General features: G+C 45.0%; 1 long non-coding RNA gene across 2 annotated transcripts in view; it reads left to right on the top strand.

Moving 5' to 3' along the window:
* LOC139753325 (uncharacterized) overlaps positions 1-24,546 on the top strand; it is a 164,348-nt gene that overhangs the window by 114,462 nt on the left and 25,340 nt on the right. The window contains exons 3-6 of one of the 2 annotated variants that reach the window (XR_011713685.1): positions 22,994-23,143; positions 23,342-23,469; positions 23,654-23,762; positions 23,922-24,119. This is a non-coding gene — a long non-coding RNA (uncharacterized lncRNA). Of the gene's footprint in view, positions 1-22,937; positions 23,144-23,341; positions 23,470-23,653; positions 23,763-23,921; positions 24,120-24,546 lie in introns of those variants that run through there. The other variant, XR_011713684.1, reaches the window with a different exon arrangement.

Genomic DNA, 24,546 nt, shown 5'->3' with positions numbered 1-24,546 from the left:
TGCCAGGGATAGAGTTAATGGGTCTTATTCTCTCAGATCCTGTGACTGTGGTACAAAGGCTGTGGGAGGCCTGTGATTGCGACCGTAACCGTTATGGCTCGAGGGGCTGTGGATGCTGTGGTTGTAGTACAGCGTTTTGGATCCCACGGTTATGGTTTAAAGGTTTGTGAATCCTCTGGTTGTGATACAAGGTTGTGCGTGATCCCGCGGCTCTGGACCCCTCCCTCCTGAGGCTGTGGAACCGTCCCCACCAGCACTCTATCCTGTAGAACGTTTTGCCATACAAAAGAGGGCGTTCCAGAGCACATACCAAGTGGACTCCTTCAAATACCTTCACCACGTCTCCCTCCGCCCTCCACCTATATATCTGCCCCATCCTTCCTCTTGTGCTTTCTCCACTCCACGGCGGGTTCATCCTCTGTGTCTTCGGGAGCCCTTAGCTTTACTCCCCTGTTTCACAGGCGATGAAGAATGATATAAGACACAGTTACCGTCATCTGTAATCTGGCTTTCTCGTGTATTCAGTGTACTAATACTGTACCCCAGATGATAACCTCATGTACTCCCGTGTACTCCCATGTACTCCTGTGTACAGACACCGTGAGATACATGCCCTCAGCCCTGTTCAGTGTATTCGCCACATACTAATTGCATACCAGTGTAAAGGAAGGAATATTGCTGGGGAGGTTGAGTGGCAGGAACGTCGACTGTGCGGGAGTGTGTGTGTGTGTGTGTTTGTGTGGAGAGAGAGAGAGAGAGAGAGAGAGAGAGAGAGAGAGAGAGAGAGAGAGAGAGAGAGAGAGAGAGAGAGAGAGATTTCTCCTTTTAGGCATCTTGCTCTGCGTGTCGCGGCCATGGACTGGCTATAACCCCAGCTAAGGGGATGGACGGCAGAGTAATAATAGGTATTGCAGGATTCGTACACCTCTCTCATCGGATATTTGAAGTAAGCGTCTGCCTCTTAAGTGATTTATTGGAGTGAAAAATAGAACTTAACATACTTATCACGGACTAAGAGTTGCTTCCCGTGTCTCCTGCGTGTGGTCGAGGGTGTGACTGTGAGGGGCGGGAGGCTGGATATCTTCCCCTGCGTGTGGTCGAGGGTGTGACTGTGAGGGGCGGGAGGCTGGGTATCTTCCCCTACTGTATCTTCACTTTAGAAAAGTCTGAACAGGAGGAGGAGCGAGTGACGAGTTTTTCCCCGTAGGATCAGTCATCTGTTGCTGCTTCGCTATGGTAGGAGAGGCAACAACATATACGATTGAATATATATATATGTACATATATATATATATATATATATATATATATATATATATATATATATATATATATGTACATATATATATATAAAGGGTTTATAGAAAGTTCAGGTTAATTATTTGTTCGTTGGTGTAGCCCATTAGCTGAGACACAGGACTAAGTGGAAATACAACGATGGCTCTGACCTAAACATGATCTACCCTCTGCTCACGCCCTCACACAGATATGTATGTATGTATGTATATATGCATTCATATATTTATCTACGTATGTACGTATGCATGTATGTGTACATGTATATATCTATGTATGTATGCGTGTATGTATGCGTCTATGTCTGTATGTATGTATCAGTAAACCGATATACCTTATATATTCATTATTGCTCATGAGCTTGCATGCGAATACCCTAATGCATATACCTGTGCTCGTGCAGCTGTATACACGCACTCATATGAAAGAAGAGGAAAACATGAACTCATAACAGAAAAGTAACAGTTTATGTGTAAGATATACATCCATCCTTGACCAAACTCGTAACAGAAACGTAACAGTCTATATGTAACATCATACATCCATCCTTGACCAATCTCGTAACAGAAACGCAAGACTCTGTGTGTAACATTTGTATAGTTACCTTCATGCGTGCATCAATGTGCACCAGACATTCATACACACTACTTAATGAAAGTCAATGGCCAGCACATTTCGCCCACAGCCAAGTGGTCACTTATTTATGTGGTGGACGCTGGGCTGACTGACTGACTGGCTGACTGACTCACTGACTGACTGGCTGACTGACTCACTCACTGACTGACTGACTGACTGGCTCGCCACATGTCAGTCATTTCGTCTTCCCAGGGGACCCACATGTCACCCAACACATGACATTATCAGTACCTTCCAACACATGACATTTACAGTACCTGGTCACATTTACAGACTTTACAGTATTCCTCTCTCTAGAGGTAGGACAGTGGAGGTGATTTCTCCCCAACTGTATTTCCATCATTACACGAAAAAAGATTATGATCTCCGTCTTCGCACGACAAAGAATTAATTTGTAAATGCAAATTATATCTATCTATCTATCTATCTATCTATTTATATATATATATATATATATATATATATATATATATATATATATATATATATATATATATATATATATATATATTGGAAAGGATCACAATTTTGCGCGTGATCAAGATATTCCTATGAGTCCACGGGGAAAATGAAACACGAAAAGTTCCCAAGTGCACTTTCGTGTAATAATCACATGTTTACCAAATGGTGTCCTAGCTTCGTCTCTTCGATGTATATCAACTGGCAGTTATATTTCTCTCTTGTGTCTCCCCTGATGATGTGATTATTACACGAAAGTGCACTTGGGAACTTTTCGTGTTTCATTTTCCCCGTAGACTCATAGAAATATATATATATATATATATATATATATATATATATATATATATATATATATATATATATATATATATATATATATTTGCTCCTACGTGACAAATATGAGGCTGGGGAGGGAGGGAAGGAACTTCATGTCTCAGTCTTTGGTGGAGTGTTTAGTCGCGAAGATTTATCAGTCTGATATAATTCATGATGACAGAATAATCGCAATGGGGTCGTGCCGCACCCCGTCATGTTTGGATGGCGTTAGTATTTTGGGAGCATCTTGCTCTGCGCGCTGAGGGGACATGAACTGGCTGTAATCCCTGGCGAGGGGTCTGAATGAGGAAGTAACAGGTATTGTTTGATCTGTACACCTGCAGGTCACCAGGACTGCCAAGCCACACACACACACACACACACACACACACACACACACACACACACACACACACACACACACACAGTAGGGATTTGACCAAACTTCATCCTTATTTTGAGAATTACCGAAAGAATGAAAGATTGATTTAATTGAAATCTCGACGTGGATTACAATAATAGCAGTATCTCTCTGATTTTCTATTTGACTAATTTGTATTCCGGCATATGTTTGTTTACTTAGGCTTTTGGTTATTTGCATGCCTATAAGTGAACAAGTATTTATACAACATGTGTAGGAGTGTGTGTGTGTGTGTGTGTGTGTGTGTGTGTGTGTGTGTGGGTGTGTGTTTGTGTGTGTGTGTGTGTAATTCGCAACTGACTTTGCGTAGTGTAGGAGGAGGGAGTTATACCCTACTGGGGCCCCCAACCCTCGAAGCATCTCTAGTGTCATACAAATAATCCCGTGTGTTATCCTCATCCACAGTATCACCAGTCTGCTTATCCCATTCATCCACAACTCTTATCCTTTCGGAGACAACTTTCTTGTATGGCTTCATGTTATGGCTTTTGATCGTTTCTGTCGGTGCCTCTTTCAAAGAACGGTTTGCTCTTGGCTTCATTCAACTCTGCCTGGTAAACTTAAAGGTTGTGATAAGGTCATCCCCCTACCCTCTCCCTCTTACTCTTATCTCTGCTATGGTGGATAAATTTAAGATCTTTAGCTCTTCTCTGTAAGTCTTTTCTCTAAATTCTGGTACCATCTCTGTTCCCCTTTAAGGTTCCCCTTTATTAGATCTTTGCGCTTCGTTCAGTGCGAGTGCTAAACTTGAGAGCATTTCTTAGCCTAAGGTAGGACATGAGCAGCTTCCTGGATATTTCCTTATCCTTATGTTGGAATCCTATTCTATCATTTGGCAGCAAACAGTTTTGTCTCCCTCACTAAAGTAAAGGAAAATGTAAAATCTCCAAAGGTGGAACTTGGGCGATTTGCAGATTTCTGCAGCTTATATCTTGTTAGATACTATATTCATATGGAGACCTTCTTTCACTGTGTCCCATCCTCATCACCTCACATTTGCTGGATTGAATTTCATAAACCATGTATATGACCAGCTTTGGAACTTGCCTAGATCCCCTTACAATCCGCCTTACTTTTTGTCTCCCTCATGACTTTGGCATCATCAGCGAACATATTCAGATAGGAGTCTACCCTATAGGGGCAAATCCTTTACATTGATCAAGAGCAGCGATGGTCCCAGAGCAGAGCCCTGCAGCACACCAGCAGTAACCTCAACTCATTTGGAGGTCGTTCCCCTGACAGTCCTGTTCTGTTCCCTGAAGACAAGATCATCTCTTTCGTCGAAGTAATATGCCTCCTTATTCTTACCTGAAGATTCAGCCTCTTTACCACCCCTATTAAATGGCAGTGTCAAATGCTTTCTGGCGATTCAGATACAGACAATCCACCCAGCCTTCTCTTTCATCTCAAACAAAGCTCGCTCTCTCATAAGATAATCTAAGATGTTCGTTACACATGATCTCCTCTCCCTGACACTATATTATCTCTCACTTGTGTAGTCTTTTCCTCTTTAGGAAGTCGTATTATGGCTTTCTGGTCATCCCCTCCAGTACTTTACAGACCACACTCGATAAGGAGACCGGTGTGTTGAATCAGCAAATCCTCCTCATGTTCCCTTGATGATAGATATGACGTCTTCCCCTCTTTCCCATCCCTTGGTATTGTGCCTTTCTTCAGGGGCGTCCTCAACAATGTGTCACGTGGTTTGTCAAGGGTGTCTGCCAGCATCTTCACTACACCTTTCCATCAGGACTGTGAGTCTTATATGTCGAAGCCCTTTCGTGTCCTATCTATGCCTTCTTTCCAAAATATTTCAGTACTTTCTAAGACCTTCCAACTCCCATTCTATCTCACTGCTCTAGGGGTCATAGTATCTTCTACTGTGAGAACTCCTTTGAACATTTCATTTTATTCCTCCCATATCTCTATACTCATCCTCGACAGTCCTTCCCCCTCTGGACCCCCATAACCTTATCAGTAGCTCTTTAACTGACAATTCACCCTTGATGAATCTGGGGAAAAAGTTGGAAATGTCTTCTTTTGAAAGTCTCTCTCTCTCTCTCTCTCTCTCTCTCTCTCTCTCTCTCTCTCTCTCTCTCTCTCTCTCTCTCTCTCTCTCTCTCTCTCTCTCTCTCTCTCTCTCTCTCCCATCCTCTTTCTCGCAGAACTTTCTATAGCATTTGTCTACTCTTGGGGTATAGAAGTTATTCTCTCTCGTCTCCCATATCTAACAAACGAGCTCCTGTCTCCATTGAAAACTACCCTTGATATCTATGTGGTCAACACCTGCTCCTCTGCCGTTGCTTTCAGCTCCACCACAGATACCTGACCTTCTACCTAGAGTTACAGCTCCTCCATCGTACGTAGGAAGAAGATGGAAGGACGGAGTGTATGAGAATATTCAAGTTATCTGGGCCTTATGACTAAGCGCGAAGTTAGAAAGCGTGTGCTTGAGATAAAGCGAATTAGGGCGATGTGATATACAGGTAGCGACGTGATGTTCGTATACTAAACCAGGATACATTGAGTGTAGGGCGTGAACTAGACCACCAGCCTCAGTACATACGACCAGATTGGACGGGCTGCCGTATACCATCCCTGTAAGAGACAGATTCTCAGACTTCCTAACCAGCTCACACCCAACTCACAACCGTGATTTCATTCACCCTGTAGTGTGAGCTTAGACTCAAACTAAGTTTTGCGAAAGTCTCCTTTCTCACAAGGAGCTTCTAAGATCGACAAGAAATCTAATTTTCTGGAATCTGTATTATAAAGCTAATGGAATAGCTTCTGTAATTCCAAACACGACGTTTTAAGTGATTGATATTAAGCAAATGGTTTTAGGTGAAGTGATTTATGGCCAAAAGTGATTCAGCAGAGGTCGAATCGGCCATCGGTCACTGAGGAACTGTTTTCGGGGGTTAAAAGGATTGAGGAGAGCAGAGGTCATGTCGATACAGCCACACATTGTCGATTGGTTAGATGCGCCGCACCGGACGGCAGTCGACGGCGGTGTTGGTATCCCTAAAGTATCGCTGTTACATCGCTAAACCCAGAGAGACATAACGTGCGATGTGCATAGCATAATGTACTACAGTTTTTCCAAGGGAAGCGTTGGTGATGGGAGTTACGAGTATGGCGCAAGAGGGTCGGGTTTGTGAGTGTCTGTGGGATTGGCGTAGTCTGTGACATGGTAGCGTGCCTGTGGAATGGCTTAGTCTGTTGCGTGTCACTGGTTTAGCTTGTAGCATATCAGTCTGAGGAGTGACAAGAGAGGGACGTGGCCTCCACTCTCTCTCACTCACTGGCGCCAACTACGACAGTCTGGCTCCCTCACGGAAGTATGTGATTCGTTGAGAATATTTTTGAACGAGCAGTAATGAGTGAGCGAGACGAAGGGTAATTTGCCCAGTGCTCTAACTCGCATCAGGTTGATCAGCGGTGCTGAGGAGGTATGAGTGAGAGACGTGTAATGTGGCCATAGTTCGAAGGGCCGAAGGGCCTGGGTCTGTATCAAGCCAAGGAGGAGTACTATGCCACAACGTATTACGTCGGCGTATGCCCACGTACATCTGGTTCAGTTACCGAGAAAAAGAAAGGATCAGATGGATGGAGAGGAAAATGTGCTCCATTATGATCGTTCCCTTCCACGGTTGAATTTGTCTGATGTCGTGTGCGGTGCTACGGAAGGTAGACATATCCAGGGTTCGGATCCTCACTGAGAAATGTGTCTCGTCATCTGGTCTTAGGCGTGATGACGTGATCATCGTCCACTTCCATTTCATTCTCTTCTCCTCCCCTTCCTCTCCATATCTCCTCTCCTTCTCCCCTTATCATGTAGTTTCCTTCTAATTATCCATGATTACCTCTCGTGTATTCATTGTTTCTCCACCCCTCCGTCTTATCTTTTTCCATCTCTCCCTTCTCTTATCCTTTACCGCTCCCTTCAAGGAGCCTTGTGCTTTATCATACTGTCTCCATTCATGTATTATCGCGAGAGTAAGACCGTATGACGATCCTCCAGCAGAAAACCTCGTCAAAGACCTTCAAGTTTTCTCTTATCTGACTTTCCCCACGTGCTATTTCTGTCCACCAGCGGATAAGCTTGTCACTTATCATCAGGTCTTGTGTTATCTAGAAAACCCTTGTACTGATAGTGTCCTCCAACAGGAGGGGCAACCACGCCACAGTCCATCAGGTTGTCGGTTAACTGGTCTTCCCATGTACTATTACTGACCTCCAGCAGATAACCTCGCCATAGACCATCAGGTCTGGCGTTATCTAGTTCTCCCATGTACTATTACTTACCCTCAAGGAGCCTCCAGGAGATAACCTCATCATAAGTCATCAGGTCTTACGTTACCTGGCGTTCCCATGTCCTCCCTTTGCCTCTCTCTTCCATTTTTCTAGCAACCCAGTCCTCTCCCCTCTCTTCCTCCCTCCACTCACAACTCTCACAGCGTTTGTTCCACAACTTATCCATCTAGGACCCCCAATTGCCCAGGCAAGTCACGCCCGCTGCTGTCCGGGAGATCGATCCAAGGTCCCCAGGGTGCTCTTCGGGTGTGGAGCCACCTGCCCCACGCCCCACAGGTCAGCGGACATACTCTCCAGGTCGTCAGGTCAGCCAGTATACACACTGCAGGTCACCGCAGGTCATCTGAAATGCACTGATGGATCTTATAGATGGATTAGGTTATCGTTTGGGGTCAGCTGGTGGATCAAAAGGAACATATAGACCATTTTTCTCCATGTCAGCCGATATAGCACGGGCTCGTTATGTGTCTGTAGACCCGACTCTTGAAACTGGTGAAGTTACAGGAGGGGAGAATGAGGGAGGAGAAAAAACGAATGAGAACTCAACAGTTTCGCCATGTGGGGCAAAGAACTGGGGGTGTCGCTGTTTTTGATTCTCGTGTAGCTGGTCCACGCACAGAGACTGTAGGAGGAAGCAGATACACGCACGCAGTTCGCGCGAGCAGCGGCAAAATTTAATACCAGGAGAGAGAGAGAGAGAGAGAGAGAGAGAGAGAGAGAGAGAGAGAGAGAGAGAGAGAGAGAGAGAGAGAGAGAGAGAGGCCGGCAACAACACGAAAGACGGGAGGAGATGGTTGAGCAGACGTGTTAGGAGGGAGGTGTTTACAAGTCGGGCAGCTCTTGACTCCATTCTGGCTGATAGAGACGTGGGAGGAGAGCCAGGAGAAGAAAGACAATTGCGGCTGCCGTACGAGACCCTCATCTTATGGGATTCAATTCCTTTGCACTGTGCGTTTTTGTGGGGTTTGTAGGATAGGGTGGAAGGTAGCCACGCCTAACGTGTTTATATCATTGCAGGGTTGACCTGTGTTGTTTTGATATTTTGGTAAATGGAAACGAGTGAAATTTATGAAATAGTGTGGGTGGAAATTACGTTTTTGCCCCGCTGAATTTCATCAAGCTACCGTCTCCTCTTTCGAAGATATTTCACAAGTCCAAACTGCATGAGATAATACGTTCATCACGAGAAAACTGTCATATGTCAGACTAAGAAAAAAAAGAAAGTGAAATGGAATAGATCAGACTGGGTTGTGAGGGTAGACCCCTAGCGAGACTTTGAAAACAATTTCAGAATACTTTTGAGCAGGGAAGCCTGAAGGGGACGACTCCCCGGGGTTGTTATACTTACACCATCAAGTTTTATCCAACAGTAGAGTAAGGAGGGAACGTCAGCAGCGTGTGTGTGTTTCATAAGGAGGAGAAAGAGGACGAGGAATTATCTGGGTAGGGGATGTTGCGTGTGTGTGTGTGTGTGTGTGTGTGTGTGTGTGTGTGTATACTTAGATGACAGGGGATGGGATGGTGGGTGAATGAGTAGATTATTGAGTTGATAGCTGAACGGATGGATGGGTCGATAGGTCGATGAGTGGGTAACAGGTCAATGGATGGATGGGTCGGTAAGTAGCAAGATGAAAATGCACAGGTCTTTGGATGGATAGATCAGCAGGTGGTTAGAAGGACTGATTCAGCAGGTGGAGACAAGACACACCATCTGCTCAGATGGCTACGAGTAAACTAGGATAACCTTAATGTACACATTAAAGCTGGTCCTCAACCCCCTTGTGTGGCCTCGACTTTTTATATTTTGTGGTGCTGATAGTCGAGTGGCGGCATCTTCCGCCATGGTTGAGGTCTTATCAGGGCTGAAGACCTTGCCATTCTCTTTGACTCGTCGCCTGGAGGAGGGACTGGGGCCTTCCTGCATCAGCCCCTGACATAATAATGGCTTCAAGGGGACGCCTCTAGGGTACAGACGTGTCAGCGGCTTATATAAGAGGTGTTTCAAGGGGAGGCCCTTCCGCGGGGGAACAGACGTAATGTTGTTACTTCAGTACCCAGCCCTTCCCCCACACTACTGTGGTCTGTATACATTCTTGTCTCCTACTGCAGAGTCGCCATCAGAGTGCCTCCCTCGCTTTTGAGTTTCTTCTTCCTTTTTTTTTTTTTTGCTCCTGACGCAGGTGCTCTTCCTTGCCCCGGGTGCTCCTCCTGTCGTAGGGGCTTCATCGCTCCTTCTCCTGGTGGTTCTTCCCTCCTCTACCCATCTTTGCTCCCCTGGGCTTCAAGATCTTGGCCTACCCTTCTCGGTGCCACAGTCTTTCTCACATATGTTTTTCCTCCCTCCGTCAGTAGGTTCCTCCTAACCCCAGTTCCTTCTCTGTTATTCTATTGCTGATCCAGTCGACTGCTCACATAGTCACCTTCGCTCACCATAACCAACCAACCTAAACTTTGCTTAACCACACCGTCCACTCAAAGCATCCAACTTACCTCTCATCCACTCATGAGAAACCTGCTTGCTCTTCAGGTAAGTCATCCATCTTTCATCCAGTGAAGTATAGACGAATCATCTAACTGTACATTCGCACTCACTGCTGGGAAAAAAAAAATCCTACTAACCAAACCGCTCGACCAAACACTACCCAACCGAACTCCCACCCATCAAACTACTCGACCAGCTACTTACCCGCCAGTCATACCCTTCGACCTGCCACTACCCGCCCAAGTCACCGTCATCCAAACGAGTCGATCAGCCACTACCCCACCAAGAGTCCACCAGCTGTACCACTCGACCAGCCACTCGCGCAAACAACCTCCTAACCAGCGAGCCAACGACCTCTCTTGGGTCACTTCCAGGAACCTCTCCCAGCTGCCCTTGTCCCCTCTCTCTCTCGTTCCCATTCCTCTCCCCCAGCCGTCCCTCTCTCTCTCTCTCTCTCCCTCACCCGTCCCTCCCTCTCCCTTGTTCCTGTGTACACCCCCCCCCCCCCCGCCCTCCATTGCCCTCTACGCTACTGTTTTTATATTTTCCTTCCCCTCTGCAATCCACGCCACTTTTCATCCCCAACACTTCCCCATGCACCACCCTCCATCCCCAACACTTCCCTAGGCGCCACCCTCCATCCCCAAAAATTACGTATGTGCCAACCCATCACCTACACGTCCCAAAATGCCACTCTGTTCCTTACGTCCCATTCAACTTCCACACCCCTACCCCTACTTCCTCCGGCCTTCCATCTATCCCCCCACTCCCCCCCCCCCCCCCCCCCACACACACACACACAACACACACGCACACACACACACACACACACACACAAGAAAAGAGACCAAATCAGCACCTATGAAGTTGGTGGGAAAGCCAGGAAACAACGATTATGATACCATCCAACTCATTGCAAACTGCCATTTCTATTTCAAGGAAAACAGCGTGATGAATACCCAGTTTCAGATTGGTAGAATCAGACAAACCTGCGTCTCGACGGTGGTAGAGTTAATTCGATCAGGATTTCAGACGTGGACGCGGTAGGAAAGGTGTGAAGGAACTTTACGAATACGAAAATTTCCCTTCGTGTCCCATGAATGGTGAAAGTGGATTGCGTAAGGCAGAGGCCGTGATGAATGGCAAGAGAGTAAAGCCAATAGGGGTGTTAGGTGTCATAGATAGAAACGTTAACTTCATAACAAAGGATGCGATATTCACCCTTAACAGTGTCCCTGGTTAGACTTCATTTAGAGTGCGTCGTTCACTTCCAGTCACCAAACCTGGTTAAAGATAAGGAGAAATTTGAGTAAATTCAAAGTAGAGCAGCCAAACTAATTCCTTCACCCAGTTATAGGCCTTATGTGGAAAGTCTTCAAGACTTAGAATCACTTCCTCTGTAAAATTGCAGACAGCGAGGTGCCTTGATAAAGGTGTTCAAATAACTAGATAATTTCGATACGATAATTTCGTCACCGTAGACATTGACTCGTTGACCAGAAATAATGGTAAGAGGATGTGATGTACCAGCAGTGCGACCCATCCGCCAACCACATCCCCTTCCTCACCAGACTCCTCCTCCCCTTCCTCCTCCTCTTCCACACCGACCCATTTTCCCGCCAGTTTTTCCCACCCTCTTCCCTCCCTCCTCCCATAGCTGGTCTACCCGTCGACCCTGCCCCTGGAGGCGTCTCCTCCTCCTTCAGTCCCACCACCACCCCCCTTTACCCATCTCCTTGCATGGCATCATTAACTATGCATGCAGCACCGCTGCTCGTGTTTACCTTCATGAGCTACCAAGATTGCCGGCCCCACACTCTGAAATTTAAGTAACTTTCCCCCAAGTCTTGTGTCAACTTTTGCCGAACTGCCGCTCCGCCTGTTTGCCTCCTTGTTTACCTGGTTGTCTGCCTCTTGCTTGTCTACGTGATGCTTGTCTGCTTTCATGTTTGTCCACCGAGTTGCTCGGTGCATACGACTTATTGCAAAACGATGGCGAAAAGGTTCTCATCACAGAGACAGTCAGGGAGGTCGATATGGTGTTGCTAATTGTTTGTGCGTACAGCGACGCGCGTGCACCGCAGCGTAAACACCAACATACGCAAAACCACATGTACACCGTCATCACACGTGCAACACTATGTACACTGCCTCACATGCAAAACCACATGTACACCAACACACGTAGAAACACCACATGTTCACCACCACACGTGCCACTTGGTATGTATCCTCAACAGTGAAATGAACAAACCCACAAACCCACAGTCTCGTGAGTTACGACTCACAGCCATCACTCCGACATCGCAAGTTCCACAAGCTCTCGAAATTTTGGGTATATATGATGACCTCCTCAAATCACCCTCTCTGCCTCGTCAGCTTCCTAGACTTCATCAGCCGCACCCTAGCCTGACACAAGGACCTCTGTGACCTTCATCTTCGTTGACTCCACCAAACCTACTGACATTCATAAGGAAGACCTCGACCTGCGGAGGATTTCTATGCCATGACCTGTTGCCTTCTTCCGTGAGCCTATCGTCAGTGTGTCCAACCTTCACCTTCCCAGACCCTCACCTGTGGCGTTCGAAAGACAGCAGCAGATGTGTGTTTTCTCATCCCCATAAACGACGCCATGATGGACAGACTTGATCAACGGAAGTACACTGAAGACTCTACCATTAGTGTCAGCCTTGATGACGGCTCTCCTCACTACACCGCCCTCTAGAACAACCACAACAGCCTCTAGAACTGGACCACCGCCAGCCACGTCACCATCAACCAGACCAAGATCCTGTATCGTGCATATGAACCTGTTCCTCCATCCCTTGCTATCTCACCAGGGCGCCCCCCAGCCTCCTTCTAGGCTATTCAATCCACCAAGTATCTCGTTTTCGCTTCGGATGATAAACCAGACTGGAGGGGGCACGTCAGTTTCCTCATCAAATCTCCTTCCATCATCCCACCATTCTTCGTAGACTTAGAGCACTTGAACTCCCCACACGTGGACTAAAGATCTCTCCTCATCTTCCAGACTCACGTATGTCTACCCTCAAACCTGGTCTTCCTCCTTAGCACCTCACAACACACTCACTGGAGGAGTTACAGACAAGAGCTCACAAAGAAACCCCCATGGTCCCTCTCACACCACATATCAAGGGGGTATTCATCACACTGGTCCTTCCAGCTCTCTCCAGACATTACCTTGATCTCATACGACAGTTTGTGAAGAAGCTGCTTGGCTATCCTCATCCCCGTCACCTCCTGCCGCCTGAAATCCCTCGTTGTCGAGGTACACTTCGGCACCAAAAACACACCCAGCTCTGCGAACTCCACCATGTATATATATATATATATATATATATATATATATATATATATATATATATATATATATATATGTGTGTGTGTGTGTGTGTGTGTGTGTGTGTGTGTGTGTCACACGTGCACTACCACACATATACATGTATATACCACCAAAGGAATACAGTTCTTGATGATGATTCTTTTTCCATCCCAATCATTCCGAACAAGAGTCTCGAATATTATCACATTCCCTCTTATTTAAACGAGACAGGGGAAATGAATGCTATTATCAAAAGATCCTTACATACATCACCAAAACTAGCGACTGAATAAACACATTTAGTCATTTGGCGTAATAAACCATGAGTTTTTTTTCTTAAAGACAGTCATTAAGTTACACGGGTCATTGTGTACTGTGAATGGGACGAAGATAATGGGCATTGTGTGTATAAGACATTCACATGGTATGTAATGCACATTGAATATACACGACGAGAAATGCAAAACGAAGTGTTGAGCCAGTGAAGGCAAGACGGTTCGACTCTTTGAACACTGGCGTCGTTAGCTGACCACAGCGATACGACCCTTGAACAACACGGGAGGTACGACCACTCGACACACCCATACGACCCCTTGAAGATTTGGAGTTGGTGTCTTGAGTGTTCATGACCATGGCCTTTTTGTACCTGAAACTTAAGAATAGGCCGAAGGGCCTTTGTAACGAGGGTCGTTCCTCTGTATTTCAAGGGTCGTACCGTCGTGCTCAAGAGTCGTACCGTCGTGCTCAACAGGGTGATGCAAAAAAAAGAAAAGGGCAGACAATATTTAGGATTAAGGATGGTGTGTCCTTGATGTGTACAGCTGTCTGGCCAAAGTGATCTGTGTGTGTGTGATAAGGGAATTACGATGACGAAGAGCCGGACGAGACCAGACCTAGGTATGTCAGGGAACTGGATGGTAATGGGACGAAATGGGTGGCTGAGGCAAGAAATGGGTGATAGAGGGGGAGAAACAGATGGCCGAGGGAATGAATGGGTGACAGGAGGAGACAATAGATGGCTGAGAGAAGAGATGAGTGACAAAGAGGAGAGACATGGGTGACGTCAGGAAGAAATGGGTGACGGAAGAAAAATATGGGTGACAGAATGAAGAAATAGGTTTAAATTTTGCTTGAGAATGGGTAAAAAAAAAAAAAAAAGACCGCGTGAAAATAGTGAAGAGGTTTTTGCGTAAAAACAAGGTAAAAAAAAAAAAGTCTTTTAGTTTCATGACGTAGGAATAAGATAAAGATGGTGACGTCATGCCATAGAAAATAGGATGAATAGCCTTTAAATCTTAATGCATAGAAATAGGGAGGAAAAAAAAATCCAGTGGTATAACAATAGGTTAAAAGGAAAACAAACTTGCATTCCGATGGCGTAGAGAGAGAGAGAGAGAGAGAGAGAGAGAGAGAGAGAGAGAGAGAGAGAGAGAGAGAGAGAGAGAGTAATACAGTGGAGTCAAACGAGGTGAAGATACCTTTCATGGTTTACATGACGTGTGGAATGGGTGTGTGTCGAAGGCCGTTATTGTAAAGAAACAAGAGAGCGATTAAACGCCTTAGAACTCCCTGGTGTAAGGATATGAGTGAAAAAAAGAAAGAAAGAATCTTTAATTACATGAATTAGAAGCAGGGTAAAAGAATGAGTGATTCATGGAACACAACTGCAGTACAATAATTCGTAAAGAAAAGGTTGTGATTGAAAAGAGAAAAATAATATATTTTTTATTCTTTTTTTTTTCCAAAAGAAGGAACAGCCAAGGGGGCCAGGTGAGGATATTCCCTCAAAGACCCAGTCCTCTGTTCTTAACGCTACCTCGCTAATGCGGGAAATGGCGAATAGTATGAAAAAAAATATATATATGTATATATATATATATATATATATATATATATATATATATATATATATATATATATATATATATATATATACTTCCCACGTATTCCCTGCGTGTCGTAGAAGGCGACTAAAAGGGGAGGGAGCGGGGGGCTGGAAATCCTCCCCTCTCGTTTTTTTTTTTATTTTTCAAAAGAAGGAACAGAGAAGGGGGCCAGGTGAGGATATTCCAAAAAAGGCCCAGTCCTCTGTTCTTAACGCTACCTCGCTGACGCGGGAAATGGCGAATAGTTTAAAAGAAAGAAAAAGATATATATATATATATATATATATATATATATATATATATATATATATATATATATATATATATATATATCCTCGTATTTCACGGCGTAGAAGTCAGGTAGAAAGAAGATTTGTAGATGTGCCGTCTACAGGACACAATTCTACGTGAGGCTTCTGAGGATAATCTCGACCACCGCCGGCTCACCCATAACCCGGGGTCAGGGCGGCCCTCCTGCAGGTCCTGCCCAGACATATGGCACCGTTACCCCTCACGACCTACCCTTCCCACGCCGCCCTAGCCTCCTCCTCTGCCACCAACACCACCACCACCAGCTCCTCCTCCTTCTGCTCTCTCTCTCTCTCTCTCTCTCTCTCTCTCTCTCTCTCTCTCTCTCTCTCTCTCTCTCTCTCTCTCTCTCTCTCTCTCTCTCTCAGGGGACCCTATTAAACCCTCTTTAATCTCCAGCCACTGAGGAACGAGGCCGAAATAATAATAATAATAGGCGTGGCTGTTCTCCAAGACGAAGTTCTGAATAGGTGTGGTTCGTTGGTTCCGACTGAGTGATCCCTCCGAGGACCATATGGTCCTTGGCCGAGGACCAGGGGAGTGGGGCGGTGGGGTGGTGGTAGGGTTCTTATGGCTACAAAGGCCTTAGGTCTTGGCGGGAGTACGAGGCGAGGGCGTGGCCCATTGTTCCATCAAGAGCAGTTTTATCCCGGATGTTTTAGGGGGGAAATGAGTTAACGTGACTTGTGTTGTAGGGTGCGTGTCTTGCTGCACCCAGCTCCTGCTCCTCCTCACTTCCTGCTTCTGCTGGTCCTCCTCCTCCTACTGCTGGTACTACTGCTGCTGTTCCTCCCCACTTCCTGCTGCTGTTGCTGTTCCTCCATACTTTCTGCTTCTGCTGCTCCTCCTCCTACTACTTCTGCTGCTGTTCCTCTCCTCTTCCTGCTTCTGCTGCTGTTCCTCCTACTGCTGCTGCTGCTCCTCCTCCTCCTACTGCTGGTGCTACTGCTGCTGTTCCTCCTCCCCCTACTGCTGGTGCTACTGCTGCTGTTCCTCCCCACTTCCTGCTGCTGTTGCTGTTCCTCCATACTTCCTGCTTCTGCTGCTCCTCCTCCTACTACTTCTGCTGCTGTTCCTCTCCTCTTCCTGCTTCTGCTGCTGTTCCTCCTACTGCTGCTGCTGCTCCTCCTCCTCCTACTGCTGGTGCTACTGCTGCTGTTCCTCCTCCCCCTACTGCTGGTGCTACTGCTGCTGTTCCTCCCCACTTCCTGCTGCTGTTGCTGTTCCTCCATACTTCCTGCTTCTGCTGCTCCTCCTCCTACTACTTCTGCTGCTGTTCCTCTCCTCTTCCTACTTCTGCTGCTCCTCCTACTGCTGCTGCTGCTCCTCCTCCTCCTACTGCTGGTACTACTGCTGCTGTTCCTCCTACTACTACTGCTGCTGCTGCTGTTCCTCCACACTTCCTACTTCTGCTGCTCCTCCTCCTACTACTGCTGCTGCTGTTCCTCCTACTGCTGTTGCTGCTGCTGCTTCTAGCACTGTTGTGTTTTCTCCTGCCGTTACTGTAGTTGTCCCTTCCACTACTCCTGGCGTTCCTCCTACAACTGTTATTTTCCCTCTTTGCTGCTGCTTCCCTCAACCTCCTCCGTTTTTGCTGCAGCCTCCTTCCTTCCTGCTCTTCCGACTAACAACCCGACCAACTTGCACCTCTTCCTCCTCCTTCTCCTTCTTCTCCTCCTCCTCTTCTCTCCTCTCCTCCTCCTCCTCTTGTGTTAAAGGGCGGTACCTTCGTGCTCAAGAGTCGTGGCAATGTGCTCAAGGGTCACGTCATTGTGCTCTCGGGGTCGTAAAGTCGTATTTAAAGGCTCTAACATTGGGTTCAAGAGTCGTTGCGTCGCACTTAATGATTCACGATTTGGTTCAGGGGGTCGTATGATTATTATCATTATCATTATAATTACTATTGGTAGTAGTAGTAGTAGTATCATTATTACTATTACCATTATTATCATTAGTATAATTGTTATTACTGTTATCATCATTATCATTGTTATCTTTGTATCAGTATCATTATCGTATTATCATCACCTCAAGGATGCTGTGTTCCTGCACACGACTCCTAATCTTCGTTATTCCTAGTAGAAAAAACTCACAAATTTGATACCAAAAGTTGTCTTTTTTCTCTCTTTATCTTTTTTTTTCTGATGTCTGAGAAGATTGAAATAATGAAGGCTGAGGTTGAAAGTTGCCACAGGACTCCTAACACGCCCTCTAACAACCAGTCTGTAATTAAAATCCACTCGTTTATGAAGAAAAATACTGGAAAGAAGGTAATTCCGACAGCAATTTACTTTCTTTTTTTTCTAACTAAATATACCTTGAGGAGGCCATGACATGAGGACAAGTACATTAATTGCTCTGGATAAAACGAGAGCGACCATTAAGGTCCCGTATCGTTGCATGTATCGTATTTCTTTTGTTTCTTTTAGGTTTATATATAGTAAGAGATGTAATTGGCGGGAATATCTCGTCCGTTATTATGACGCTGTTGATGGCAGTTGTCGATTTTTACCTCCGGTTGATATATATATATATATATATATATATATATATATATATATTTTTTTTTTTTTTTTTTTTTATACTTTGTCGCTGTCTCCCGCGTTTGCGAGGTAGCGCAAGGAAACAGACGAAAGAAATGGCCCAACCCCCCCCCCATACACATGTACATACACACACCCACACACGCAAATATACATACCTACACAGCTTTCCATGGTTTACCCCAGACGCTTCACATGCCTTGATTCAATCCACTGACAGCACGTCAACCCCTGTATACCACATCGCTCCAATTCACTCTATTCCTTGCCCTCCTTTCACCCTCCTGCATGTTCAGGCCCCGATCACACAAAATCTTTTTCACTCCATCTTTCCACCTCCAATTTGGTCTCCCTCTTCTCCTCGTTCCCTCCACCTCCGACACATATATCCTCTTGGTCAATCTTTCCTCACTCATTCTCTCCATGTGCCCAAACCATTTCAAAACACCCTCTTCTGCTCTCTCAACCACGCTCTTTTTATTTCCACACATCTCTCTTACCCTTACGTTACTTACTCGATCAAACCACCTCACACCACACATTGTCCTCAAACATCTCATTTCCAGCACATCCATCCTCCTGCGCACAACTCTATCCATAGCCCACGCCTCGCAACCATACAGCATTGTTGGAACCACTATTCCTTCAAACATACCCATTTTTGCTTTCCGAGATAATGTTCTCGACTTCCACACATTTTTCAAGGCTCCCAAAATTTTCGCCCCCTCCCCCACCCTATGATCCACTTCCGCTTCCATGGTTCCATCCGCTGACAGATCCACTCCCAGATATCTAAAACACTTCACTTCCTCCAGTTTTTCTCCATTCAAACTCACCTCCCAATTGACTTGACCCTCAACCCTACTGTACCTAATAACCTTGCTCTTATTCACATTCACTCTTAACTTTCTTCTTCCACACACTTTACCAAACTCAGTCACCAGCTTCTGCAGTTTCTCACATGAATCAGCCACCAGCGCTGTATCATCAGCGAACAACAACTGACTCACTTCCCAAGCTCTCTCATCCCCAACAGACTTCATACTTGCCCCTCTTTCCAGGACTCTTACATTTACCTCCCTAACAACCCCATCCATAAACAAATTAAACAACCATGGAGACATCACACACCCCTGCCGCAAACCTACATTCACTGAGAACCAATCACTTTCCTCTCTTCCTACACGTACACATGCCTTACATCCTCGATATAAACTTTTCACTGCTTCTAACAACTTTCCTCCCACACCATATATTCTTAATACCTTCCACAGAGCATCTCTATCAACTCTATCATATGCCTTCTCCAGATCCATAAATGCTACATACAAATCCATTTGCTTTTCTAAGTATTTCTCACATACATTCTTCAAAGCAAACACCTGATCCACACATCCTCTACCACTTCTGAAACCGCACTGCTCTTCCCCAATCTGATGCTCTGTACATGCCTTCACCCTTTCGGCTAATATTGTTGCTGAGTTATATATCTAAAAAAAAAAAAAATAGAGCGGTCCAGTTCCAGCGTGGGCGGAGCTGAGATCTTCTAATACATCAATTACGAACGTTATATATATATCCCTGGGGATAGGGGAGAAAGAATACTTCCCACGTATATATATATATATATATATATATATATATATATATATATATATATTTCACACTTCGCCATTTCCCGCGTTAGCGAGGTAGCGTTAAGAACAGAGGCCTGGGCCTTTGAGGGAATATCCTCACCTGGCCCCCTTCTCTGTTCCTTCTTTTGGAAAAAAAAAAAAAAAAATATGAGAGGGGAGGATTTCCAGCCCCTCGCTCCCTTCCCTTTTAATCGCCTTCTACGACACGCAGGGAATACGTGGGAAGTATTCTTTCTCCCCTATCCCCAGGGATATATATATATATATATATATATATATATATATATATATATATATATATATATATATATATATATATAATGTTAATTACGTGAGATGGTGAGTTCCCAGATAGTACGAAATTAACGTTCGTAATTGATGTATTAGAAGATCTCAGCTCCGCCCACGCTGGAACTGGACCGCTCTATTTTTTTTTTTTTTTTAGATATATAACTCAGCAACAATATTAGCCGAAAGACGGGTTGAAAATCTCACTAGCTACCAAATGGCGTCCTAGCTACGTCTCTTCATTGTATATCAACTGACTGTTATATTTCTTTCTTGCATCTCCCCTGATGATGTGATTATTACCCGAAAGTGCACTTGGGAACTTATCATGTTTCATTTCCCCGTGAACTCATAGGATCCTGGCTATTGGAGGTTTGTATGTTCTATGAAGGTGCGCGTTTTTATGCACTGGGCCTTTTAGAGGCTCTTTGTGATAGTGGAAGATATCAGAACCTCACAAATTTGTGTGGTAAAAGTAAAAAGTCAGACAGATAAATTCAAAGACGAAGACCTTCAAACTTTTCTTGTGACCGAGGAGGCGCAAATGATATAAGTCGTGGGCATGAGGCAAAATATCTATCAAGTCTGTTTCTAAACTACATCTCTAGCACCGCTTTCAACCACTCCATTTGCTAGATCATTTCACATATTAACAATCTTGTGTTGAACTAGCATTACGTACTTCGCCTCATTCGGGGTTAAGCGTTGCTCTACGAAGAGCGAAATCACAGGAATCATTCTTTAAGAAGTTAATTAGATTAACATTTTCCTTTTTATTCCCTTATAACTTGTGGCTCAAAAAAAAAAGGGACTTAATTTGAAGCATCCGAGGTTGACCAACGAAGCAGCAGAGGCAAGCGTCTGTTTGAACCAACTGATGTTCACGTGAAGGTCAGAGGGTCCAGAGTTAATGAGACTCGCCTGAGAAAGGTTCCGAACGGATCGAAACGTGTGAAATTTATAATAAGGACTTCTGTTATATGTTGGTACGTGTGATACTCCATTAAGGTGACGCATGTGAATTAGGTTCTACGCAGTACAGAATTTCCAAACATCCCTGTAAATCGTTACATTACTCTGTCAATTAATGTAGGACTTGCCATCCATTCAGACGAGCCTGTGGGGCGTGAAAACGCAGAAGACATCACTGCTAGGAAACCAGGGGACGAATCTTCGTGATGTGGGTTCGTAGAAAACCGTCTAGAGACATTGTCCACACGACAGATGTCTCCCTCAGGACCGTCAGAAGGCGGATTCATCGGTGACAGGAGGAAAGTTCACTTAAAACTAAACCTCACACTGAGAGACTCGAGACACCACACGTGAAGAAGTCACTCGTATGGTGGACACTAAATGCAGGAACAACTTTAAGGATGTCTGCTGTTTTAGGTCACTCGAGATCTGCAGCTTCCTTTGCGACCTACAATCCACAAGACGGGGTATCCGGGGAAGAGAGCATCGTTTCTTGACGTTATAGTAGAGAATACATAACAATCTCAAGCACAAAGGGGTTTTAGACTAGGTTTTGCTCTCTGATATCTCGCAGCCGACCCGGGTTTCTGGAAGGTTGTTATGCTTACGGATGAGAAGCGTTTCTCATAAGTTGAAATCACGGGGCAAGAATGTGCTGGAGACCAAGTCAGTCGGCACTCATTGTGAGGCTTAACGCATCCTGAACTAAGCCAGGAGTGGCAGGGTAGTAGAGCGAAAATGTATGGGCCTGGATGTGGGCATTTGGACCTGGCAGGTACACCAGCCAAGATGACATGAGTGACTTGAGGGAGGTATTTTTAACGTCAGTGCGAGCCATGGCGTTACCTCACCCAGCCACCCCCTCTGTGCAAGACTGGAGTAGTCCCGTCCACACGAGCAATGTGGTGAAGGACTGGATCAACTCAACACCCTGGAAGAGGATGTCCTCGACTGGCCATTTCAAGGGTTGTGATATCAACTCGATCGAGAATTCATGAGCCATCATGCGCCGGGAGTGGGTGATGAGTGAGGTTTGTTGCGACGTCACTGAACAATATGTTCGGGAGGTGTGGCGTCGATCAGTGAGGAGGCGTCCGACCAGGGAAGGAGGCTGGACCGTGTTGTAAAAGTCAAGTTCCATAATCACTTCACTTACCTTAAGATAAGAACATGGGTGCCATGCCTTAGTATACTAATAAAGACGTTCAGATCACATCATGCATAAAGTGAATAGATTCAGACCCAACTATTGGATCATGCGTAGTGTGATGTTTAAGATAACGTATCTAAAGGTAAATGTATCCTTCTGTAATCCAATATCAATGTTAATTTTGTATCGTTTACATGTTACTACAATTACAGTGATCGGTCAAAAGCTTGCAGCATTATGTGCGAATGCAATGATTCCGTTTTCCAACCCTGTTCACCCTGCATTATGCATACTGTTGAAAACAGGACCAACTGTTGATGGAGGGTAATTATTTATCTTGTAGCTGTCGACTTTTGACAACTTTATACGTCAATATATGAGTCAGTGATCTGTTTCCTTATAAACGAGAGAATTAGTTTCAATAATGTTAATGTATGGAGTAAACCCCACACATTATTATTACAGGGCAAAGATCATTGTTGTGTATGACAGGTTTATTGAGACCTTGGCTTATTGAGATGTGTTAAGATATCACAAGTAGTTGTATTATAATTAGTAACTATAAAACTTAGAACGTGTTGACTTATCATTACGTCAGCTGGTAATCATTATACTAGTAACTCGACCACTGTCATCATTGTAAACCATTGCCATCATAGTCTTAGCGTTACTAGTATATGGAGCTTACAATACATCATTCTCCACTTTACGAGTAACCTTCCTCTTATTTCACCTGCCTCCCCGTTCTCTCTCCCTCTGTCTCCCCCCCCCCCCCCTCCCCCATCGTAAACAAGCCGGCGCGACATCTGTTGGTTCAGAAAGGAACTTCCCTCCGCTGTTCGAACCGCAGATGTTTCGACGCCATATTGTGGCTGGGAACGGGGGGGGAAGCTATCAGGTGGCAGTGGTTCTGACGTGAGTTTTGTTGTATTTCAGGGTGATTCAGTGTCCATAAGAGTGCGTCGTCAACAACGACCTCCTCCCACGGTGTCTTACGTCGCTGCGATCGCGTGGATACGGCTAACCAAACACCAGCGTCACTGTGAGATTGAAATTCCTAAATTCATTCGCCGGCGTCAGTCACAGGTAAGGTTGTCATGTTCCGAATCAACACTCAAGTCTTCTCATTTACTCATAGGCTTCATAGAACTTCTTCGTATATATATATGGTTACTAAGACGTTTTAGGTACCTGAATGCTCTAATCACTCTTCTTACATGCGGTATATATTACATATATCTGTATACATATGTGTGTGTGTACATATACAATATTCCCGAACAGTGAGGATTCGAAGCGGCTTCATTGACGTAGAGGCTGGGCATGTGAAAACTAGGCCTCTAGTTCCGAACCTTTTTAGGTTGATGTACCACTTTGCCCTCAGTGTAAGCATCACACGCCCCCAATTATTGGTGAATATTATCATTTTTTTTTTAACGGAATGGATTTGTTTACATTCTTACTATACTGATTAATCTTGTCAAAATAATACAGCTTTGAGCAAACCGTATATGCCGAGGCAGTGCTCTGCTTGAGATATTCTAATGTATTGTACCTTTTGCTCCTTGAACTGTGTCTCACGTAACCTCTGATGAGGCTTCATGTACCGCTTGGTGATCTGAGGTCCCCAGGTTGGGAACCGCTGAATTAATAATCAACATACCCACTTCTACGCCAGTGGCAGGGGTTCAAATCTTTGGTGCTGGTGAGTATTGTTTCTCTACGGAAGTGCGCGTTTTATAGCATTATATTCATTGTTGACATATATATATATATATATATATATATATATATATATATATATATATATATATATATATATCCCAGGCTAATTCATGTCCTAATTCATCGACCATCCCTGCAGGACGGATGAACACCTGAGTTGTCTGTGGGCTGAATACTGTGTCAAGCATTCAAGCATGGTCATCAGCTCTAGCTACTAACCTACAGGAGATCCCGTTATGACAACCGAGATCCCTCGACCAGTAGTTTGGACTGTCAACGTTGCTCCAGCCACACGTAACGTCTCGTCATTGATGATCACGTCACTGCAGTCAGTCAGGTCAGTTCGATGTTATTGTGTTCGTCATCATAGAGACTTAGCATAGTGTTCCTATGTCATGTTATGCCGAGGTGTATGAATGGTCCCCCTCAGTAATAGGGGTCCTGCCAGCTGTTCTGTCGTAAGGAACTCGGTCCGTCACGACGCATCTATAGTAGTAAAAAAAAAGATACAAAGGGGGTGGAGTTAGATGAATGAATAGGTAGATGAATAATAGAATGGTCTATTGTCCTTCGGTGGCCATTCGGCTGGGAAAAAAAAAAAACGCAGTCGAGGTGTTGACAGTTATGACAGAACTAAGAGGTCCAAATATCCACCAGTTAACCAATTAGAATAGAGCTTAAGATCAAGGTTGCGATGGGTATTTCCACGCGTTGGGCAAGTACAAGAGTGAGGTACATCCGCTAATGAATTATCCGGCATCCTT

This window comes from Panulirus ornatus, chromosome 14 (genome assembly GCF_036320965.1).
Source record: "Panulirus ornatus isolate Po-2019 chromosome 14, ASM3632096v1, whole genome shotgun sequence".
In the NCBI taxonomy this organism is placed as follows: Eukaryota; Metazoa; Arthropoda; class Malacostraca; order Decapoda; family Palinuridae; genus Panulirus; species Panulirus ornatus.
Note: the sequence above shows the minus strand (reverse complement) of the source record. Positions and strands in the feature narration are given on the sequence as shown.